Source organism: Trichosurus vulpecula, chromosome 2 (genome assembly GCF_011100635.1).
Source record: "Trichosurus vulpecula isolate mTriVul1 chromosome 2, mTriVul1.pri, whole genome shotgun sequence".
NCBI classification, from domain to species: Eukaryota; Metazoa; Chordata; class Mammalia; order Diprotodontia; family Phalangeridae; genus Trichosurus; species Trichosurus vulpecula.
Window position 1 is genome coordinate 195,397,587 of NC_050574.1, and position 22,496 is coordinate 195,420,082.

Below are 22,496 nucleotides of genomic sequence, written 5' to 3' on the forward strand. Positions count from 1 at the left end.
TTTTTCACATATGTACCCTTTTCTCTACTCATTTGGCCTCAAAAATAGTTCACATTCTCATCCTCCTCTCACCTGAACTATTACAATAGCTGCTTAATTATTTTTTCCTGTTTCTACTATCTCCCTTCTCCAATACAGTCCTCACATAACTTTCAAATTAGTATTCCTAAAACCCAGATCTGACCATGTCATTCCTCTACTCAAAATCTCCAAAGGCTCCTTAGTGCTTCTAGGAAAAAATACAAAATACTTAAGAAGGAATTAAAAACCCCCTACAAGATAGCTTTCCCCCCATTTTTCTGTTTTTTTTTTTCATATTTCTTCTCTGCTCACACTTTCCATTTCAACCAGACTCATTGCTAGTTTTTCTTCATATACAGAATTCTATCTACTGCTTCCTTTTTTTAAAACATAAGTGATATCCATGTACTCTTTACATTCTCCTTGAAGAATCCCCATCATCCTTCAATGTGCAGTTTAGGTGCAACATCCTACACAAAGATTTTCCTGATTCTTCAGCTTTGTAGAATCCTCTCTTTTGAATTTATATTGTATTACTTTGAATTTATTCATCTATGCATCTATGTATTTATTCATCTAAAATTAAACATGCATCAATGCATATATTATATCCCTCAAGTAGAATGCATGCTCCTCATGGACAGGGACTGTTTTATTTTTGTCTTTGGATCTCTAGTTCCTAACATACAGTAGTCAGTCAACAAACATATATGAAGATCTTACTATGTGCTAGACAATGTGCTAAGTGTTAGGGATCTGGGGATGCAAAGAAATGGCAAAAAATGTTTCTGTGCTTTCAAGAATCTTTCAGTCCAACGATGGGGGGTGGGGATGGACAAATTGCAAACAACTATATATATATATATATATATATATATATATATATATATATATATATATATATATATATATGTATACATATATATATACGCACACACACATATATATATACATACACACATACACACATATATACATATAGATATATATTTATCGATATAGTACATATACACATATTTTAGTTTATCATATATATGCATATATACAACATATGCAACAGAAGGAGGGCACTAGCATTAATGGGAATTGGGTGAGGCTTCTTGTAGGAGACAGGATTTAAGCTAGGCCTTGAAGGAAGCCAGGGAAGTCAAGAAGAGGAAATGAAGGAGAGAATTCCAGGCATGGCAGTCAGCCATTGACAATGCATGCGGTCAGGAGATGGAATGTCTTGATTGAGGAGCAGCAGGGAGGCCATTTGTCACTGGAGTATGTGGAGTAAAGTAAAATGTGAGGAGCCTGACTAGCTAGGAAGGAGCCAGGTTATGAAGGGCTTTAAAAGACAAACAGGATTTTATAGTTGATTCTGGAGGTAATAATGAACTACTAGAGTTTATTGAATAGGAGGGTGTCATAGTTAGACTTGAACTTTAGAAAGATATCTTTGACACCTGAGTAAAAATGAACCATAGTAAGCAAACACTTGAGACAGGGAAGCCAGACATCAGGCTATTATATTAAATACATACACACACATACACACACACATTACGGACACACACACTTACAGCATATTTATCAATTTCTGCTAAGTCTTAGATCTTATTTTCTATAGGAGGAATGGTATCCAAGGATGGATACCACCAGGATGGTATCCAAGTAAGCCCTAGAAGCTTGACTTTAGAATTTTATAGCTGGAAAGAGCCTGAGAGGCCATCCAGCCTAACCCTTTACATTTACCCATGAGGAAGTGATGGCCTAGAGAGACTAAGTGGCCAAGATTTCACAGGGAGTCAGTAGACAAGATGAAATATGAATCCAGTTCCTCAAATTCTGCATTTATCCTTCCTTCAGCTTCATCAGATGGTCTTTTTTCTGCTAAGTACCCTTAACAGAAATACTGACACTGCTACTCTTGCCCAAGATATCTCAATGACCAAATAGTAGAGCTAGGACTTGGTGTGATTTATTTCATGTTTTCAGTTACCTGAAAGTGCTGTTGAGATCACTGCATGATCAGTCTGATGGAGTGTGTGGAAACTTGCCATCAGTACATTGATATATTTAAAAACCAATGACAAATTTATTGTGGTTTGATTTATTCAGTCATGCAATAAAGATGGTACCTACAACCAGCCTAGATATCTTTGGTTAGCACATAAAATTTTTTTTCTACCAACACCATCCTGCCTTCTCCCATCTCTGAGCCTTTGCTCATGCCATCTTCCATGCCTGTAGTCAATGCTCTTTTCTCCCTAGTGTCTGTCTAGACACTTTTATACAGAAATCTCATCATCTCTGCCCTCTTCTTAGCTTCTTTTTGTGTGTTGGCTTCCAACATTAGGTTGTATACTCCTTGAGGGCAGGGGCTGTTTTCTTTTTTGTATTTGTGTCCTGAGTACTAAACATAGTGTCTGGCACATAATTGGAGCATAAATATTTGATGATGGATTGATTGTTTATGAAAGGCCCTCCCTTCCTCTGAGGTCCAACTTAAGTTTTATCTTCCCAATGAAGCTTTCCCTGACCCACCAATATTCATCTCAAGCTGAAAATGATCTCCTCCTCTAATTTCATGTAGCATTTTGAAAGTATATCTTCTTTATATTATCTTACTTTCCCCTGTTTCATAGGTGTTAATGTCCCCTCCCCTCTATCCCCACTTAGATAGTAAGCTCTGTGATAGCAGGATATGTATGTTTATTTTTATATCCTTAGCACATAATGCCTTACATATTGTAGGTGCTTAATGAATGCTCATTAAATTAAATTTTTTTGTGTGTGCCATGTATACACTTTACTGGAGAAGGAAATGGCAAACCACTCCAGTATCTTTGCTGGGAAAACCCCAGATGGAGTCATGAAGAGTCAGACATGACTGAAAATGACTTAACACAAATACACTTTATAGTATATTGGGATTTCTTGTATGATCAATGAGTATATTATATTTCTTCATATTGTAAAGGAATGGCAACATAATTTTACTTTCTGCTATTGTTTTAGAGTTGGTAGTCCTATCTTTGCTTTTATGACATTTTGCTGTTTCTGTGTGTGATGCTGAGCCTTTGGTCAAGTTCACAACCTCTCACTACAGCATAATATTGTCCCTTTGGGAAAACACAATGTCCTTGATGATGCAGCTTCCAAGAACACCCAGGAGCAAGAAGTGCCTGGATTATATACCTGCAGAGACTCTTAAAAACATTGGAAACATTTTCTCATAAACAAATGTTGGTCCACTGCAATATCATTATTGGTCCTGAACTAGCTGTCACTTAGTTTGCTTCAGATCCTAGTAAATTCCTGATCCTTATTTTCAAGACACCTCCTAGAAATGCCCTTCTGGCCATTCTCTCTCATTTCAGGTCTATCTGAATTGTTCAAGACCCACATTTCATGCTCATCTGAATAGTTCAAGTCCCCCAAGAAGTCTTTTTACCTCCCACAAAACAACCCCACTCTACTCATCATGCTTTTTTCTTGGACTTTTCTACACTTATATTTTTAACTTATAAATACTGGAGTAGAAATATAGAAGACCTAGTTTCAATTCCTAGTACGGCCACTTGTTAGTCCTGTGACTTTTCACATGTCGTTTAACCTTGATAACTTTCCTGCTTCCTCTAATGAAAATGGGAATGTGACTGCTGCTCTAATAGTGTGAGCTCCAATTATAGTCGATCCTTCATCTACTGGATTTGTCCTTAGGTGATTGTTAAATGCCTCTTTTCTGAGTCATAGTGGATCTCCCTGAAGAGGCCCTACTCTCTCAGGACTAAGTGTGATCAGCATTATGCCACCTGAAACAAAGACCATCTAAAGAAACTTATCATCTAGAGGGAATCCTCCTCCTCCATGGATTCTTCTTAGAACATTCTCCACGATACTGTTGAAAACCTTGGGCAGGGACTTCTCCTTTGTCTCTGACTTGATGGTGCTAGAGGATCATTGAGCAAAATTGTCTCTGGGTTTGCACATATCGTAAAACCTTATTTAATGGTGCACTGGAAAGAGTGACAGATTCAGAGGCCATTGAACTGTGTTCAAATTCTACCTCTAACACTTGGCCTTGGGCAATCCCCTTAAAATTTCTGGGACTCAGTGTCTTCATCTGTAAAATAGTGGTTAGTTAAGATCACCTTTGAGATCCCTCTCAGATCTAGATAATGATCTTAACATATGGAAGACAACTTGTTGGAGACCCACCCCTTCCTCCATCAAGTTGATTTTTTTTTGAGGGGGGGAGTGATAATCAATGAATAATAAAACACATCTCACATTTTCCTTATACATTGGTTATGAAAATATGGTCGGCTGTAGCAAGTCATCTGCAAATCCCTGGCCAAACTATGGCATGCAGTTCATTGGGCAGTTGTTGCATTAGCCCATCAATCAGATAGCTTGGACAGGCCCTGCAAAGTGACAGAGATCTAGGCATAGAATTTAATATGAAGCAGATATAAAACTGGATCAAAGTTGGGAAATGGTGCAGAGCTTTCAATGATTCCAAGCTTCTTCCTGACACAAAGTTTGCTTTTTTTTTAAAACACTGATCTTTCTTTAGTGATGATCTGTGTGTGGCTGAGAGATCAGAGAACACCTTAGCCTCATAAGAATCAAAATAGGTGACCCAGAGGGGTAGGAGTAAGCATTTTTCCAATGAAGACTTGCAATAAAAACATATCACTGAGGAAATACTAACCAAAAAAGCAGGTGGGCTGGTCATAGTGAGACTGAGGGTCAGCAGACAGACTGAGTGCTGCATGGAGAGCTACGCAATATGAAAAGACTCAGAATGTTGCTCAATGGAGAATGTATAGAAAGATATGAACAAAAATTTGGCTCAGACCAAAAATACCTTGATGCATGGCACATGGTAGGTAGTTAATAAATGCTTGCTTTTTGATGGATTGTTTGATTGTCAAGGGTAAACTTAGTCTAAAATGACTCTCATCTAGGGAACCAGCTCTCCTGTTCCTGAGATCTGATTGTGCACCTCTTTTCTCTTGGCTGCTAATAATTTGTGACTTATCCAAGATGACAGAGCTAATAGGAAGTAGAGCTGAGATTCTACCTCAGTCAGGCCTTCTATTTCCAAGTCCATTTCCTTTACCTTTATACCATTTGTTTTTCTACCCAGGTCACAGACCTATAAGTTATTGCAAGGATCAAATGAGATAAAAATTATGTACTTATGCAAATGTAAGTTATCATTCTATCATTTTTCACATTTCTTTTTAAATTCTTTTCTAGTTGCTTTGCATATGTATGTGTTCTCTCTCAAACTAGACTGCAGGTTCCTTGAAGCTATGGGATATATCTTCTACTTCATTTGTATTCCCAGGTAGTGTCCAGATTTCTGTAAACAAGAAGTGCTCAGTAAATACTTACTGACTAACTAATATCACAGCTTCCACCTACATATATAGTTCAGAAGGTATTGAATGAAGGTTTATTGAAATTGAATTGTATTCTGACATTCTCTAATGCTGAAATTCTCTGGGCAAATTCCCATAGAAAGATAGAGAAGATTAAAGAAACAATACTCTTTCAGATGACTCCCACTCTGTTTCTGCACGCCAGCCATCATACTAGACTTCTTGCTATTTTTCATATACAATAATCCATCTTCATTGCCCCTTTGGACTGGCTGTCACTCATTCCTAGAAGGCTCCTCCTCATCATCTTTGACTCAGAATCTACTATTTCCTTCAAGACTCAGCTCCTTCTGTGGGGGTCCTGTTCTGGTCTCCCCCATCCTATCACTCTCAACCTACTACCTAGTATTTACTTAGAATATTTCTTTTATGTAGCTGTGCAGGAGGTTCCAAAAAGTTTAGTGCTGCTTTAAACCTTTTGGAATTTCCCAAATATGAAAAATGATAGAGTGATAACTTATATTTGGATAAGTATATAGTTTTTTATCTCACTTGATCCTTACAATAACCTATAGGTCTGTGACCTGGGTAGAAAAACAAATAGTATAAAGGTAAAGGAAATGGACTTGGAAATAGAAGGACTGACTGAGGTGGAATCTCATCTCCACTTCTTATTAGCTCTATCATCTTGGATAAGTCACAAATTGTTAGCATCCAAAATCCTGGAGATGTGCATGACATCTCCCCCTAAAGAACGTAGGCTCCTTGAGGGCAGGGACTGCTGTACTTTTCTATGTGTCCCCAGTGCTTACTTAGCACAGTGCATGGGACATAATGAGCACTTGTTAAATGTTTATTGATTGAATTCCTTATGACTGATTTTACTCTTTGTTGCTACCTGCTGCATCTAAGGCAGTGTTCTGGTGCCTCCCAGAAGCAAACACTACTCTCGGCATGACTCAGACAGCATCAGCTGAAAGTGGGCAATGAGGGGGTGGGAAAGTCCTACTTTGGCCTGCATTACTAAGGTAATTACATAGCTCTTTGTACCATGAGCACTGACCTCCAAAGGCTGAAGGTCAGTAGCAATTTGGTGGACACTGCCTCCTGGAGAAATTTGAGAAACATGTAGAAGTAGTTGACTCTCACCCCCGCACACGAAGTACTCGGGGTCTATCCAATCCTATCTGTATTCCCATTGAGCCACTCTCATTTCAGCTGCTGCTTAGGGTCACAATCCTTCAATAGTCTCTCTCAAATCACTCCACAGTAATACCCTTTATAGATTACATTATTGTCAGGAGAAAACAATTTTGAAGTCTGTGTGTGATTAGGGTAGACAGCCAGCTGGAGACATCAGAAGAAAATATCTCTTCTCATTTCTTTTTATTGAATTTGGGAGGATTCATGGTTTAATGCATCATTTTGTAATGCATTTCAATATAGCAAAAATATGAGAGAAAAATCATTTTGAAAGAAACAGCTGGATCTTGGTAGCTCTTCGATGAAGTAGTTGTTAGTTACTTAGTGTTGCCTAGAACTTAGGATACCGACCTTTCCAAGGTAAAATGAGAGGGTTGAGCTAAATGAGTTTCTTGGGTTCCTTGTAGTGCTGCTCTTCTCTGATTCTATGTTAGCTGCCAAAAATATTTATTCTCCCTTTGATCTTAGTTTTACAAGCAAATAAAAGCAGGCAAGCTGAAAGGCAAATTAACATGTGTCTTTTTTATCTGAAATGTAAAGAGAAAAACCAATGAGATAAAATAAAATGCTATATGCTGTCATCATACTTAGCAACAATGAGTGGTTTCTAACAAGGATCACCCATTGGAAGGCTGTTTTTATGACATATGTAAATATAGTAAGCATTTGTGGTGAAGCAGAAAAAACACAGACTCTGGAGTCAAGGGACCCTGATTCAAATCCTGCCTCTCTTGCCTCTTACTATTATGTGACCAAGTCACATAACTTTCCAGGGACTCAGTTTCCTCATCTGTAAAATGAACAACTTGAATTAGACGACTGCTAGTATTCCTTCTTGTGCTGGTCCTATGAACTTACACGATCTGTTCTGTTCATTTGGCAACTAATCATATGGTTACTCCTATACTTTTAAACCATACAGTAATTTCTAGTTTATAGTTTTCTCCAAAATTGTCCCACTTGGTGTGTGTGTGTGTGTGTGTGTGTGTGTGTGTGTGTGTGTGCACGTGTGTGCATGTCTATATGTGTATATGTGTATATAATCTATATTTATCTGTTGGTCTATGGTTTTTATTAATGTAGATAATTCCCAGCAAGGAAACTTCCTTCTTCAAAGTAGGTCAGCAACTGTTGTGCAACTTAGACTCTCAGAGGGTTTTCTGGGACACCTAAAGCTTCGGTGTTTTGTCTGGGGTCACCTAGTCAACACATGTCAAAGGCGGGAATTGAATCCAGGTCTTTCTGACTTTTCATGTCCACCCTCTATCCACTATACCACACTGTGTCTCATTTTCATTTTTTACCAATGAGGAAACTGAGATTCCTAGAGGTTGTGGCCTGTTCCTCCTCCCAGGGCTAATAGGAGGTGGCGTTGAGACCCCAAGCCCAGTCCTCTGATGTCTTGTCTCTGAACTTGCTACAGAAATCTCTTCTATTGTTGCCTTCAGTTGTTATTTACACCTTTGCTGTTATCTAACTTTGCATATATTTAGGGCCATGTCTGCCCAGACAAATTGTAAGGTCTTGAAGAATAGGGACTCTGTGTTATACTTTTCTGAATCTCTCACAGTACTTTAAACATGAGTATATGGGACTGGTCTGTGAAACCTAGTCAAACTGATAAGGTTAAGGGCATGAGGCTTGGGTCTTAGGTTCCTTCAGTGGGTCTGAATATCCCAATGGAGTGATTAAGTCTTAGTAGATAGGTGTTAAGGACTTTGGTTATATATTCCTGTGAAAGGTATAACTATACCTACTGAAACCTGACTGAGATAATTGAATACGTCTTGATGGGGTATGGTGAATACTCTTGAGCACTTAATCTCACCTCTTTGATGATGAATGATTAAGTCTCATCATTTAAGGATAATACAGTTCATATATACCTTTGTGACAGGCAGCCTGTAAATAATGGATAGAGAGTAGACCTTAGAGTAAAAAATATTTGGGTTCACCTCCCACCTCTAACACATACTGTCTGAGTAATCATGGGCAATTCATTTAACCTCTCAGTGCCTCCAGGACATTCTCTAAGACTATAAGGTGTAGAGAAAATGCCAATCTGCATTGGTAAAATGAGTTTCCTCATAGTGGGGAGGGATTTCTCTATAACAATGAAATCCCAAATCTAGTCCCATTCCATGTTTTTTACCTTTGTACTCAACTTATAAAAGGTGGGAGAGGGGTGAATTTGACAGTTGTAGAAAGGGAACTATGATGGAACTAAGAAAAGAAAAAAACCTAGGTTACAGGAGAGCCTCTGCCCTATAACTTCTAATGGTTGCCCATGGAGAGGCAATGTTGAAGTCTTCAAACATGAACCCTTAGGAGAATATGTGCCCACACAACCCAAGAGATCATGGCATCCAGACTCATAGGGAATGAATTGTACAGATGTTACTTTTACATTACAGTTGTTCATGCTTTCAGCCATGAAGCCCAAGAGGCAGTAGCATCTGATGATAGTAGTGGCATTTGAGCAAGGTAAAAGTTCCCTGATCCAACCTTCTAGAGAATAAAAGAGAGTTCATGGACCAAGAGATGACAGCAGCCAGTTTAAATGGAGTGATGAGAGAAACTAGACCTAAGCCTCTTAGAAACACTAAAATAGGCACAGGAGCTAGAGGAATAGCAAGGCATAATCATGATGTGGGCATTCAGATGTGTCTTCTTCCATCACTGTGAGTTATTTGTGTGTGAGGTAAATAAAATGTGAAGACCTCACAGGGAAGATATACATATACATATATATGTATATATATATATATATATATATATATATATATATATATATATATATATATATATATATATATATATATATACTAAGAAATGTTTAAAAATCAAGAAATAGGGAATTGAAAAAAATTCTGAGGCCATGAGAGTCTGATGGCCCAGCCTCTGGGAAAGTTTACCCTGAAACATTTTGTTCTTTCTTCTGGTTCTGGTTTAAAGATTTGCTAAGTAAGAATAGGGTCACTGTGACCTGCTTTCCTTTACTGTAGAATGGAGAGGGTCTCCCCCTCCCCGTATCCTATTCTCCTTCTTTAGATTTATAGATGTCACCTCAGTTGTAATCATTAACTAAGGGAATGGGAATTGGAGTTTCTGTGCCTCAATTTCCCAGTTCTTTGTCTAGCTTTTGTGCTCAGATTGTAAGTCCACCTCCCAGTCAATGGGTGAGAAGGGTCAGAGGTGGGCAGGAATTCTCTTGTGTTAGGTATAATTATTGGAGCTTTGCCCCTTGTAAAGTACCTCCCTTGCTAGATTTGCAGGCCTTTTTAGGGCTATGGGGTGAATGTGGGATTCCTAAGAATTCCAGATTTTGACTGCAAATTGTCTTGACTGTCTATGGGTTATTGTGATTTCTTTGTATTGTTTTGCATTTTCCATAGGGTGAAATAAAGGCTATCTTATATCTGCTATTATGGTCTAGGTGCTTATATGAGGCTTGGGAGCCTTTCACCACTGTGTAGAGGAAAAAAAACACAATAGATTTAGAGTCTGAGGACCTGGGTTTGAATCCTAGATCTGTCTCCTAGAACTTGGCTGACTTTTAAGCAAGTCCCTTCACCTTCTCTGAACTTCAGTTTCCTCATCTGCGGAAAAAAAAGTAATTTTTGTTGCATTCATCAAGATTTAACCTGGTCTAGAGCTCAGGGTCCTGGGCCATATATTGCATGGATTTTTAGAAATAAAATTTTATTGGTATTTTTATTTTTATATAGATTCAATTTCTTGTATCCCTCTCCTTTCCTTCTCCCAAAGAGCCATCCTACATAGCAATGCATTGAACAAATCTGACAATATATGCAATGTTCCACACCATGCTCCCTGTCCCCTTCCCCCACACCATCTCTGCAAAGTAAAGGAGGGGAGTAATGGAGGACCCCCTCTTTGGGGGATCATACTTGTTCTTTGGAATTTTGTACCATTAATTTCCAGTTGTTTCATGGTAGCCATTCTTTCCATTTGCATCGCTGTAGTCATCGTGTAAATTGTTCTCTTGGCTCTGCTCACTTCATTCCATATCAGATGCTACACATCTTTCTCTCCATAAACCATGGAAACAAATGAATCTTCAGATACTACATTGGCATTTCAGCCAATGGTTCAGTACCCTCTCTCACCAATCCTTCTATTAAGTTTGCTAATGAGAAGCAAGCCTCTCTGAAAGTCCTTTGATGCCTTGTTGAGGCATGGAAGTAACCCTAGTTTTTCAATAGCTACTTCAACCAAGCACAGCCTTCAAGCAGGCAAGAGTCTGATGATAGATTTTATTTCCATTATATAAAGACCAGGCTGAATGGTATAAAGAGGTTCATCACTAAGCTGGTACAAAGTGATGAAATATTGGGTCATTGTAATTCTTGACCATATCTGACATTCTGTAATTCCTGCTTCAATGAAAAGAATGCCCAAGCTGAAGAAATCTCAAATTCCAGAAGTATTGAATTAATAAGTAGCAGAACAGATTCATTTGACTTTCTTTTTCATTTTTTCCTCTACCTCCCCTCTGGTAAGAGTGCTAATAGGTAGTATCCAGCAGAGTAATCCATAAATAAAGTGTAATTAATACCCCATGTAGCCAGAACTCAGGAAACCCTTAAGCAACTGGTACTGAGTGAGCAGGGGAGAGCTTACATTTCTCAAAATACCCTGGACTGCACTCAAAAACTGAATGAAACTTCCAGACAAAAGATAAAGGTTTAAAAATTCACCTTGAAAGACCTAATATGACTGTAATAGTCACCAAAGGCCACAAAACAAATGTGGGATGGCCAGACCTTAAACCACACCTGGCTTTCAGGAGGTAGAATAGAAGCTTTGTTGTTGTCTGGGCTTAGGCTAATGAAGATGTCTACATCATAATTTTTCCCTCATAAGATTTCCTCATAATTTCAGAAGTGTTCTGCTTTCTCTATGTGTGTGTTCAAGCCATGGAAAATACAGCTTTGAAAAAGGCAGGGAAATGAAGTCGTCTCTAATGCAAGTTTACTTTGCTAGCTAAGAGGCACAGAGATAACAGTTTATGCCTACCTTTAAATACTGATGACTTTAACAAGTACTCTTCAATCATCCTAAATTTTTTCTCAGAACTATATGAGAAGACAGGCATGGAGTCACAGGTGTTTATCTCTGCTACTGGAGGAGGCTGAGGCTGGTGGGTTATTTGAGTTGGGCATTCTGAGCTAAAGCTGGTCAGGTATCTGCATTAAGCCTGGTGCCAATATATGCTGATCCCCTGGGGGCACATGTTGAGGACATGGAAGGAGGGTTAGGAGCTCAGAAATGATTAGGAGCCATTGAAAAATGAAATGGATTAAAGCTTCCATACTATTAGCATTGAGATCAGCCAGTAAATGACTGTTCCATTTCCAGCCCTGGTGAGATAGGAAGATCCAGTCTCAAAAACAAAAATAAAATCATATTAAAATATTTTCCTAATATTCTTATCATTTCTCACTGACTTCTAAAGCTTTCTTATTTTATAATTCAAAAAGATTAAAGGTTATTGATGGCCTAAAGCAAGTCCCAAGAAAGAGTTAGGGAGTCATGGATTTAGAGGTGGAAAGAACACTAACTCATCTGGTCTGTCCCCCAGTTCCCATTCTACGGAGGAGAAAATTGAGGCCCAGAGAGGCAAAGAGACTTGCCCATTGTCTCACAGATGACATGTGGGAGAGCTAGGATTTAAACTCATGTTCTCTGGCTCCAAAGCCAGGTTTCTTTCCTCTGGACTACAATAAGTGAATAGATATCAAGGAGATTGGAGACATACAAATTTGCAGGAATTGGGGATGTTTAGCCTCAGGCAAGAAAACCTGGACAGTGTGGGAGTAAGGATACTGGATGATAGCTGTTTTTTCAATGACTTGAAGAACTGTCATGTAGAAAAGACAGACATTAGTCTGTTTTGCTTAAGCTCAGAGGACGGAAGTAGGAGAAATGTAGTTGTTTGGTTTGCCCTTTGTTTCTGAAGAGAACCATGATATTGGTGAGGTGATGACATGACTTGCAATTGACATTGATTTGAGTGAGGGAGGGCTGAGGAGAAATAGGTGAAAGTTGCAAAGAATTATATTTCAACTTGCTGTAAGGAAAAATTAGCAGAGCTACCTAAAAATGAATGACTAGTTTGGAGATAGGGAGTTCCCCACTCCCAGGGGTATTCGAGTAGAGGCTGAATGACCACCTGCCAGAGACATTGTACTGTTATAATAAATGATGAGAGTTGGTTTCAGAGAAACTTGGGAAGACCTGTATGAACTGATGCAGAGTGAAATGAACAGAACCAAGAGAACAATGTATACGATAACAAGATTTTAAGACAACTTTGAAAGACTTAAGAACTCTGATCAATGGCAATGACTAAACAGAGTCCGAGAGGACCAATGTTAAAATATGCTACATACCTCCTGATGGAGAGGTGATGGATTCAAAATTTGTTATATAGGTTTTGTTTTCCTTCTTTTTTCTGACTGGGTTAAGTAGGTGAGAGGGAGGGAGGGAGAAAAAAATGTTCAATAACTTAAAAACCAAAATAAAGTAAGTTATATAAAATTCCCCTTAATCTTTTAATGCCCCCCAATGGTTTTTCCTTTTTAATTTCTCTGCAGAATGTTGCTCTGTTGACCACCCTCTCCCCCGGCTATTGTTTTCATTATAGGTTTTGATGATGCTGTTTTCTCTTGATTCTCCTCCTACCTGTTTGCTCCTCCTCAATCTCTTTGGCTGAATCATCATTTGTATCATGACTCTTCTCCCCCTACCTGGACATTTACCCCAGGGTTTTATCCTGATTTGCTCCCACCATTCTCTACCTTCATTCCTATTCATGTGCTGCTGAACAGAGCTGGATAAAAAAAATTACAAAACTATGCTGCTTGGATCAACTACAGATTTGTTACATAATCTCACCTGGGCCCTTACCGCCCCAAGGCAGTATTTTTACAGCTTTTTAATCAATCTAATATCCCACTAATACAGTGGCTATTCTAGATCGTTCCTACTCCATCTCTTCAATTTCTCTCTGCCTACTGACTCCTTCCCTATAGCTTATAAACACACCTATGTCTCCCCATCCTTCAAATAATGCAGAAATTTATTGTTGTTGTTCTGTGCTTTTTCAGTCATGTCTGAGTCTTTGTGATGCTGTCTGGGGTTTTCTTTGCAAAGATGTTGGAATGGTTTGCCATTTCTTTCTTCAGGTCATTTTACGGATAAGGAAATTGAGGCAAACAGGGTTAAGTGACTTAACCAGAGTCACACAGCTATAAGTGTCTGAGGCCTCATTTGAACTCAGGAAGATAAGTCTTCCTGACTCTAGGCCTGGCACTATCCACTACACCATCTGGCTGCCCCAATCCAGAAATACTAATCAGAAAATTTAAATAATTAATTAATTAATTAAATTCAATTAAATCAGACCATCTGCCTTGTAATGAAATAGACCCCAAGCTGCAAAGGAGCAAGATTTTAAAGTACTAGTCTCAACCACAGCCTCAGCCCTGCTAGTTCTTCTCCAGACATGCAAATCAGTTAAAGTATTATCAAAATCAGTTTATTAGGTAACTAGCATTTATTAAGCACCTATTATATGCCAGGCATTGTGCCAATCAGCCCATGTGTGTTTCTTGTTCATGAAAAGAACAGAACAAAAAGAACCTTAGAACACCCAAATAAATACACTTAGTCACCAACTTTTGTTAAGTATACATTGGGTACAGAAAACTTCATCAATTTGCTTTGAAAGACATAATCCCTGCCCTCAAGAAGCAACATATGAAGTGCTGTAATTTGAACATGAACCAAGTGCCCAAGGATTGAGGGAATAGAGAGTAAAGCAAAGCTCAGAGCTGAGTTTATCACATAACACTGTCAAAATCAATGTTTGCTATAGTTCTAGCTTTCCTGAAGATATCTTTCAAATTGTATTTTTTGATTTTTTTTTGCTCCCTTCTCATCTCAATTTTGGCTGTAATCAGTGTTTTCAATAGTCATGATTATGTTTATATTTAATAACTAATTATTGAGTCAGAACCAAGGTTTTTCCCCTTTTCTACTTCCTTATACAGAAACCAATCAGTGTGGGAAATCTCTCTTAAAGATTTACCCAGGCCAAGATCTAAAAAGACAGTAAAAGAAATGCTAAGTTTGGGCTACTGGGTACATTTGTGCTCACTGTGTTTGCTCAGACAAGTCTGGGAAATGCAGATCTTCCATTTTGTCAGATAGATGATATAGAAATTGATGTCTCTTTGACCAAGTCACACATCCCGAGACCTTCATTTTAATATAACCCACCTCCAATTGTGTTAACTAATCAGAGCTGGTTGGCACTCCTCAGAAACACCTAGTCTTTGAAGGTCATATAAACTATGAACCCACTGCCATTAGGGTACTTTGGTCTAAGAGAGATGGCCAAATGACCATCCTTTTATTAATAAATGTGCTGGCCTTATTAATAAAATGATTAAATTACCCAGAAAAAATAGTCATGACTATGAATTCTGCATATATTCAGAAGGACTTTCACTTTCCAGTGTATCTATACCTAAATTTTTTTTGACAAAAAAACATAATTTTAAAGGTGGTGATACATCTTTGCTAATGGCAAACTATCTTTGAATACCCAAGAGGCACATATACACTAAATGAAATGTCTATAACAGGTTTTTAAAAATTTTTAAAGCTAAATTATTCCTCTTCTTTCTTTATTAAAGGGTGAAAGGGAATAAGGAAAGCAAGAGACGAAATGCTGAAGCACTTGTGGTCCACTGCTATACAACAGACTTTTGATCTGTTATATGGTTAATGAACTGTCAATTATGTTCTCTATGACTCCTTCCCCCCATCTAGGAAAACTGGACAAATTACAAACAAAACAAAACAAAACAAACAAATGAAACAATCCAAAAAAGGGCTTCTTCTCTGTGAGAGCATGTGATACTTTGGATTTCTCTGTAAGAAAAGTTGCTCTAACAATTGCAGGTCTGACCATGTCACTCCCCTATTCAACCAATTCTAGCGGCTCCATATTACCTCCAGGATCAAATATAAAATTTTCTATCTGCCTTTCAAAGCCATTCATAAGTTAACCCTTCACTACTTTTCTAGTGTTCTTACACCTAAGTCCTACCTACTCCAGGACTCATTGACATTGACCTCTTTGCTGTTTCTCAAACATGGAACTCTATTTCCTGGCTCTGAGCATTTTTTGGACTGTCTCCTGAGTCTGGAATTCTCTCACTTCTTTGCTTCCTAGGCTTCCTTCATGTCTCAGCTAGAGTCCCACCTTCTCAAAGAAACCTTTCCCGGTCTTCCTTACTCTTAGCTCCTTCCTTCTGAGATTACCTCAATTTATCCTACATATATCATTTTTGCACATAGTTGTTTTCCTGTTGTCTCCCCCACTAGACTGTGAGCTCCTTGAGTTCAGAGACTATTTTTTCACTCTCTTTTATATTCTCAGAGCTTGGCACAGTGCCTGGCACACAGTAGGAACTAAAAAAATGCTAGTTGACTGATTACTGAAAGATTTTCATGTGTGCAAATTATCTTTACCCTCCATTCAATAAGATTAGAACATAAATGTTAAGCATCCTTGAAACTGTAGGGTTAGATTCTATAACTTCCGAACATGTAGACTGTGAAGCTAAGCCTGAAATCCAATAATTCCCATGTTCTGGACCTGCAGGTTCAGAGGAATGTTACTAGACCCTAGATCTAGAACTGGAATGGTCCTCAGAGCCCACTGAGTCTTACTCTATCATTTTAAAGATGAGGAAGGTTAAGTGAGGCAAGCTAAATTACTTGCCCAGGATCACACAGCCAGTGAGTCTCTGAGACAAGATGAAATCTGGTCTTCCTGACTTCAGGTCCTACATTCTACCCACAAACTTGGGGGTTCTCAGACTTTTGGGTCTCAGGACCCCTTTAATCTCCGAAAAAGTTACATTGAGGATTCCCTAAAGAGCTTTTGTCTATGTGGGTTATATCTATCAATAAATTTACTGTATTAGAAATTAAAACATCTCAGTATTACTTTGAAAGTAGTTTGACCTAATGAGCTCCCTGAAAAAGATCCCAGCTTCCCCCAGCAGTCCCCAGACCACAATTTGAGAACCATAGATCTATATAATCTAAACTGCCTGTGGCAGGAACGACAATGAAGAAAGTCCAGTGTCTACTAAAGAATGCTAAAACAGAGGAATTTCTCCTTCCCAATCTGTTCTATAAATACCTCTTGTTTGCATTATAGAGAAAACCTTTTTTTTTTAGATGACTAAAGGCAGTTAATGTGGCAAAGTGGTGTTAAGCAACATAGTGGAAAGATTTTCAACCCAAGGTTCCAGAGGTTGAGTCTCAGTTTAACTAGATATAACTTCTGTGTGATCGTGGGTTAATTACTTAGACTCTATGGATAACAGATTCTAGACCTGTGACCTGGAGAAGATTGGGCTAGATGATCTCTGTGGTATCATGGGAAGAGCAGGGGTTCTGGAGACAAAGAACCTGGGTTCCCAGCCCTACCTGTGATGATAGTAACTCTGACATTGGGCAAGTCACAACCTCCCTGGGCTCCAGTTTCCTAACGTAATCTAGAAAATGAAGCAGTCAGGGAAGCTGGTCTCTGAAGTCCTTCCCAGGTCTGGATTCTTTGTCTATGTTAGAATTGACATAAGAAGTTTCTCTATAGAGTACCACAAAGGATACAATCGAGAAAATTTTTTTCAGATTCTAAGAGTATTAGGAGAATAATTGCTAACATTTACATAGCCCTTTAATGTTTACACAGTACTTTACATATATCTTCTTGTTTAATAATTTCATTGATCCTATAAAATAATATTATTTCCATTTTACAAATGAAGAAACTGAGGCTCAGAGACACTAAGTGCTACTTGCTTAGAATCACACAGCTTGTAAGTACCAGAGGTAATATTTGAATTCAGCTTTAGCTTTAGAGCTAAGTCTATCACTCTGCTATCTGACTTTACTACTTCTAGAGACTAAGATGGTTACATCACCAAGGTAGATGAAAACAAATGGGGGAGGGTTTACTATATCCTCAAACATGGAGGCAGTGAGGTGGCTCAGCTGGGACTGGAGTCAGGAGAAGTTGTATTACATCTGGCCTAGGACATTTCCTAGCTGTGTGATCTTGGGCGAATCACTTAACCTCTGTTTGTCTTAACCCAACAGAGAAGGAAATGGCAAACCACTCTAGTACCTTTGCCAAGGAAACCCATGCATGGTATTGGTGACCATAACTTTCAGACACACTAATAATCTCAGAGCTCTACATGTTTCTGCTCTCAGACCAATATATTAAATATATACATCAGCTCTTGTATTATTAATCTCAGCAAACAAGCAGGCTTCCAGCCACTTCCTTCCAAGTAGAAAGAACTCATGATGGAATCCAATGAAATTCCTAGTCTTAGCAGTTACCTATGAGATCTCAGCCTTTTTTCCCTCTTCTAGCCACTCTTCACTAACAAATGTCTACATAGATACTATAGTTGGATTTTTCCCTGTCATTCTAAAAATGGAGAAGAATACTAGATAGTAAAGAAATAGGGATTGTCCTCCCTGCCCCAGTTTGCATTAGGTTAACCGTATTTATATTTTATGGGTGTGTGGATTTTTTTGGTCCTTCTGCTTGTTCATGAAAAACTGCAACAAAAACAAAAGTAACCCTATTAATTATGCCATATAGAAGGTGCACACAAAAGCATGTAGGTGGCAAATTTCCATCCCCAGGGAATTTTATGACAGCAATAAACCTTTAAAAGTACAGATTTGCAATGGAAACACGGACCTGGCTTTCAGGGGAACAGGACAAATAGCACTACGATGATTACAATTCTCTGACATGTTTTCTTTTCGTAAGATTTAAAGGATTCATTTTTTTCTAAAAAAAAAATAACTTTCCATTGTTTACCTAATGTGCTAGGAAAATTCCCAGTGGGGCCTGAAATTCGGGAAACAAATGACCTGCCACAGCTGCATGTGGTTAAAATAAATACATATCTGTAGCCAGCATTTAGCTAGTTCCTGGGCAATGATGAGCAAAGTAAGCTGGGTTGGAGCTTCATCACTGGCTCCATCATTTCCCCTTTGTCCCCTTTCCCTCCTGAATGCCCCCCTCCCCAGAAACACAGTCCTCAAGAGGGATTACTCCAATCTTGACTGCATTGCCAATTGTATAAAGAAGAATAATCTCCCTACTCACCACACACTGACCTTGCTCTACATCTTAACTCATAGACCTTCGTTTTTCATTCTTTCCTTCCATTCCCGTTGTTCCTCTATCAACTATTCTTCATCATCACCATGACCATGAAATATTTATTAAGAACCTATGGCCATGAGCCATTCCAGGGGCTCTACAGAATCAAAGATGAAACACTGATTTTAAGAAAAAGTAACAGACACTGACACGCACAGAGAATGAAATTTGCTCCAGTAAAGCATACAAAATGAAGTCCATTTTGCTATCTTTTTCTTCCTTTCTTTCTAGTGATTGGCCATGGGTAAGGATTGCAGAAGGGAAGATGAAGAAGGAAATGGAAAGGAGTAAATTGTAAATAGGGAAGAGAAGGTATGGGAAAGGTAAGATTTCATTAGGAAAGATAGGAAGGAGAAGAAAGAGGAAGGAAAGTAGGGAGAGGAAGAAAGTTGAAGAGGAGGTAGAATGGGAAGGACACTGGAACATTAGTCAGGATCTGTGTATACGATATTTAATAAGTATAAATACAAAATATTACAAATAAGTTCATTCCTCTTTAAGAATGTATGGCCACCAAAACAGATGTGTTGAACTCTTACACAAATTAGGTCCCCCCCGCCCCCCCCCCAAAAGATCATAGGGTTTTGACTTGAAGTAGTTATGAAACATTTTCTCCCTCATTATGCTAAAATAATCAACTCCCATTCTGTTAAGGAGAGAAAATGATCATTCTTCTAGGATGACAGCTCAAAGGTATTTACTTTGGAGAGTCAGCAAGTCACATTGGTGTATTGTAATTAAGGTGGGACTTTTTATTTTCTGTTTTCCCTTTTGGAGCACTGAAGTAATCAAGTGCCTTTGATGAGTCTGACCTTTGTTTCTTTGATTGAATCAGGAGTCTTTGACAAGCTTAAGAAACAAGAAAGCCCCAGGCCCTGACCCCACACCTTTTTGCAAAGTAGGCTCTGAGCCCTCAGGGCCCTGAACAGGGTATAAGTGCTAGGCCTGGAGTCAGGAAGACTCATCTTGGTGAGTTCAAATCTGGCCTCAGATGCTGACTGACTGTGTGACCCTGGGTAAATCACTTAATTCTGTTTGCCTCAGTTTCCTCATCTGTAAAATGAGCTGGAGGAAGAAATGTCAAACCACTCCAGAATCTTTGCCAAGAACACCCCAAATGGGGTCACGAAGAGTCAGACATAACTGAAAAACAACTGAATAACAATAACAATGAAAGATTATGTGAAGAAATTTAGGTATTCAGCCTGGAAGAGAGAAGGTTTAGTGAGGATGTGACGGCCACCTCTAAGTATGAAGGGCTGAAACATGGAAGAAGTAATACACTAGTTCTCTTTGGCCCCAGAGGGAAGAAGTCAGAGCAGAGGGCAGAAACTGTGAAGAGACTAATTTAAACTTAATTTGTTGTCCTTAGGTTTTTTTTTTTTGAGGGAAAAAGAAAATTATTTCCCAACAAAGAACTCTATCCTCAAATGAAATAGGCTGCTTTGGGAGGTGGTGGGTGCTTCCCCCTGGAAGGTCTTCAGGTAAAGGCTCAGTGACCAAATGTGAGCTTTGTTGTCCTGGTCAATCAGTCAATGAAGTAGTGTTTTTTGAGCACCACTATGTGCCAGGCACTGTGCTAAGCTCTGAAAGACAATCCCTGTTCTCAAGGACCTCTCAGTCTAATGGGGAAAATAAAAATAAGTAAGCTCAAACAAGTTATACGGGTTGTATTGGAAATAATCAACAGCAGGAAGGCACTAGTGTTAAAGGGTCAGTCTTGTTCAGTTATGGGTTGGATTAGCTGGACTCTGAGGTTTTCATCTCTGAGTTTCTCTCTTTCTGATTCTATTCTCCTTTGTGTACTCTATATTCCAGTCAAACTGGATTGCTACTTGACCCCTGTTTTCATTCAGCTTTTTTGTGTCCTTGTTTATAATGTCCTACCTACTTTGAGGGGCCATTCCCTCCCTTCAAGACTCAACTCTGGTACCATTTCTGCATGACGTTTTCCCTAACCCCTTTTACTTACTCGGACTCTCCTGCCCCGCTTCCCACACATCCTTCCCTTGGCTGCTGAAAGTGATCTCTTCCTACCCAAATTTCTCAATTTGTATTGTCCTCACTGGTATGGTGATGATGTTTCCCCATCTTCATGTCCTTGCCTGTTAAATTGTAAACTCCTTTAAAGCAAAGTTTGTGCAGAATCTATTATTGTAGGAAATCAGATCAACACAACATTTGGAGTTTGAGGCCAGTGGGTTCATGTTTTGACTTTGACATTGCCATTGCAACCTTGGGCAAGTCACTTGACAACCCTGGGCCTCAGTTTCTCATACGTAAAATGAAGGGATTGGATTAGATGGTGTCTAATATCCTTCAGAACTCTAGGTCTCTGATCTAGGTGCCTTGCACATAAGAAGGGGTAGTTAACCTCTTATTCATTAAATGGAATGGTGTTTTTTTTTTCTAGAAATTGAAGAATATTGTTCCCCACCTTGGTTTTCACAATTCCTCTACCCTTAGGTTCCATAGGAAGTTTATTATCAACACCCAGGGCTCTCCTTCACTATATCTGTTTTTGTTCTGCAAAGATGACAACCCCTTAGGTTGGGAAGGTCTCTTCATAACAGCTACCTTGTCTTCTCTTTAATTTGGGGGTAAAAGGAAGTAAAATCCATTGTTTAAAAGGATGGAAAATGTTTTGTAATAAAATGAGATTTGACCCTCAGAAAATGTATTTGACCTTCAGAAAAAATTAAAAGTCAAGAGAACTGGTTAGTTTTCCAATTACTGCTCTTCCGAGGCCTGAGTGGAATGGAAATGGAGCATTTGGGCAATATGGAATTTGTGAGGGTTGTTGATCAAGCAGCTTTCTGTAAGGAAAACAGAAAGCTTCCATAACCACAAAAGGAGAGAACAAAGGATGCACTGTTATGGTAAGCGGTCTGACAAAGGCCCAGCAGAGTTATTCTTTCAAAGTCACTCTAAGGCTTTGATGTCACTAAGGTGAAAGACCAGTCACTTGGCTGTTGTGGAGGGGAGCTGACAGAAGCAGTTCATGCAGGGATAAATGTGGCCCCTAGAACAGGGAGGAAGTGGCAGCCAAATGCCTTCTCCTGCCTCTGTGGTCACTAAAGGGGAGGCATGTTTCATTTTGGCAAAGGAAACAGAACACTAACAAAGAGTTTTAGATCAAAAGCATCTTACGACTTTCCTGAAATAAATTTATAGGTAGAGAAACAATAATCATCACCAGCTTAGTACTCTCCAAGTCTGGAAGCCAAAGCATTTGGCAAGAGACATACTCTTTTGATTATTTGAAGTGTTGGGTAAATTACCTCTTTCTGATTTCTTCCTTGGGCTTAGTGACTTCAAAAAAGCCCAGCTACTTCCAAAGTGCTTTGAAATCAACATATTTAATGGAGGCTCATATGCTTTCCCTAAAGAAATCGTGAACTACTCAGATCTTGCTGAGGTCTTGTTGAGACGTTTTTGCTTAAGGAGCTAAGGCAGGTATCTGAAACTTGTAGCCTTCTCTCCCTAACAAGGAGTGGGGAGCATGGAAGTGTTCAGTGAGGGTCTTGAATGGAAAAACTAAGCCATTTTCTCCTTCTTCCCCAGTCCAAGTCCTTACAATGTGGCTTCATTAGTTT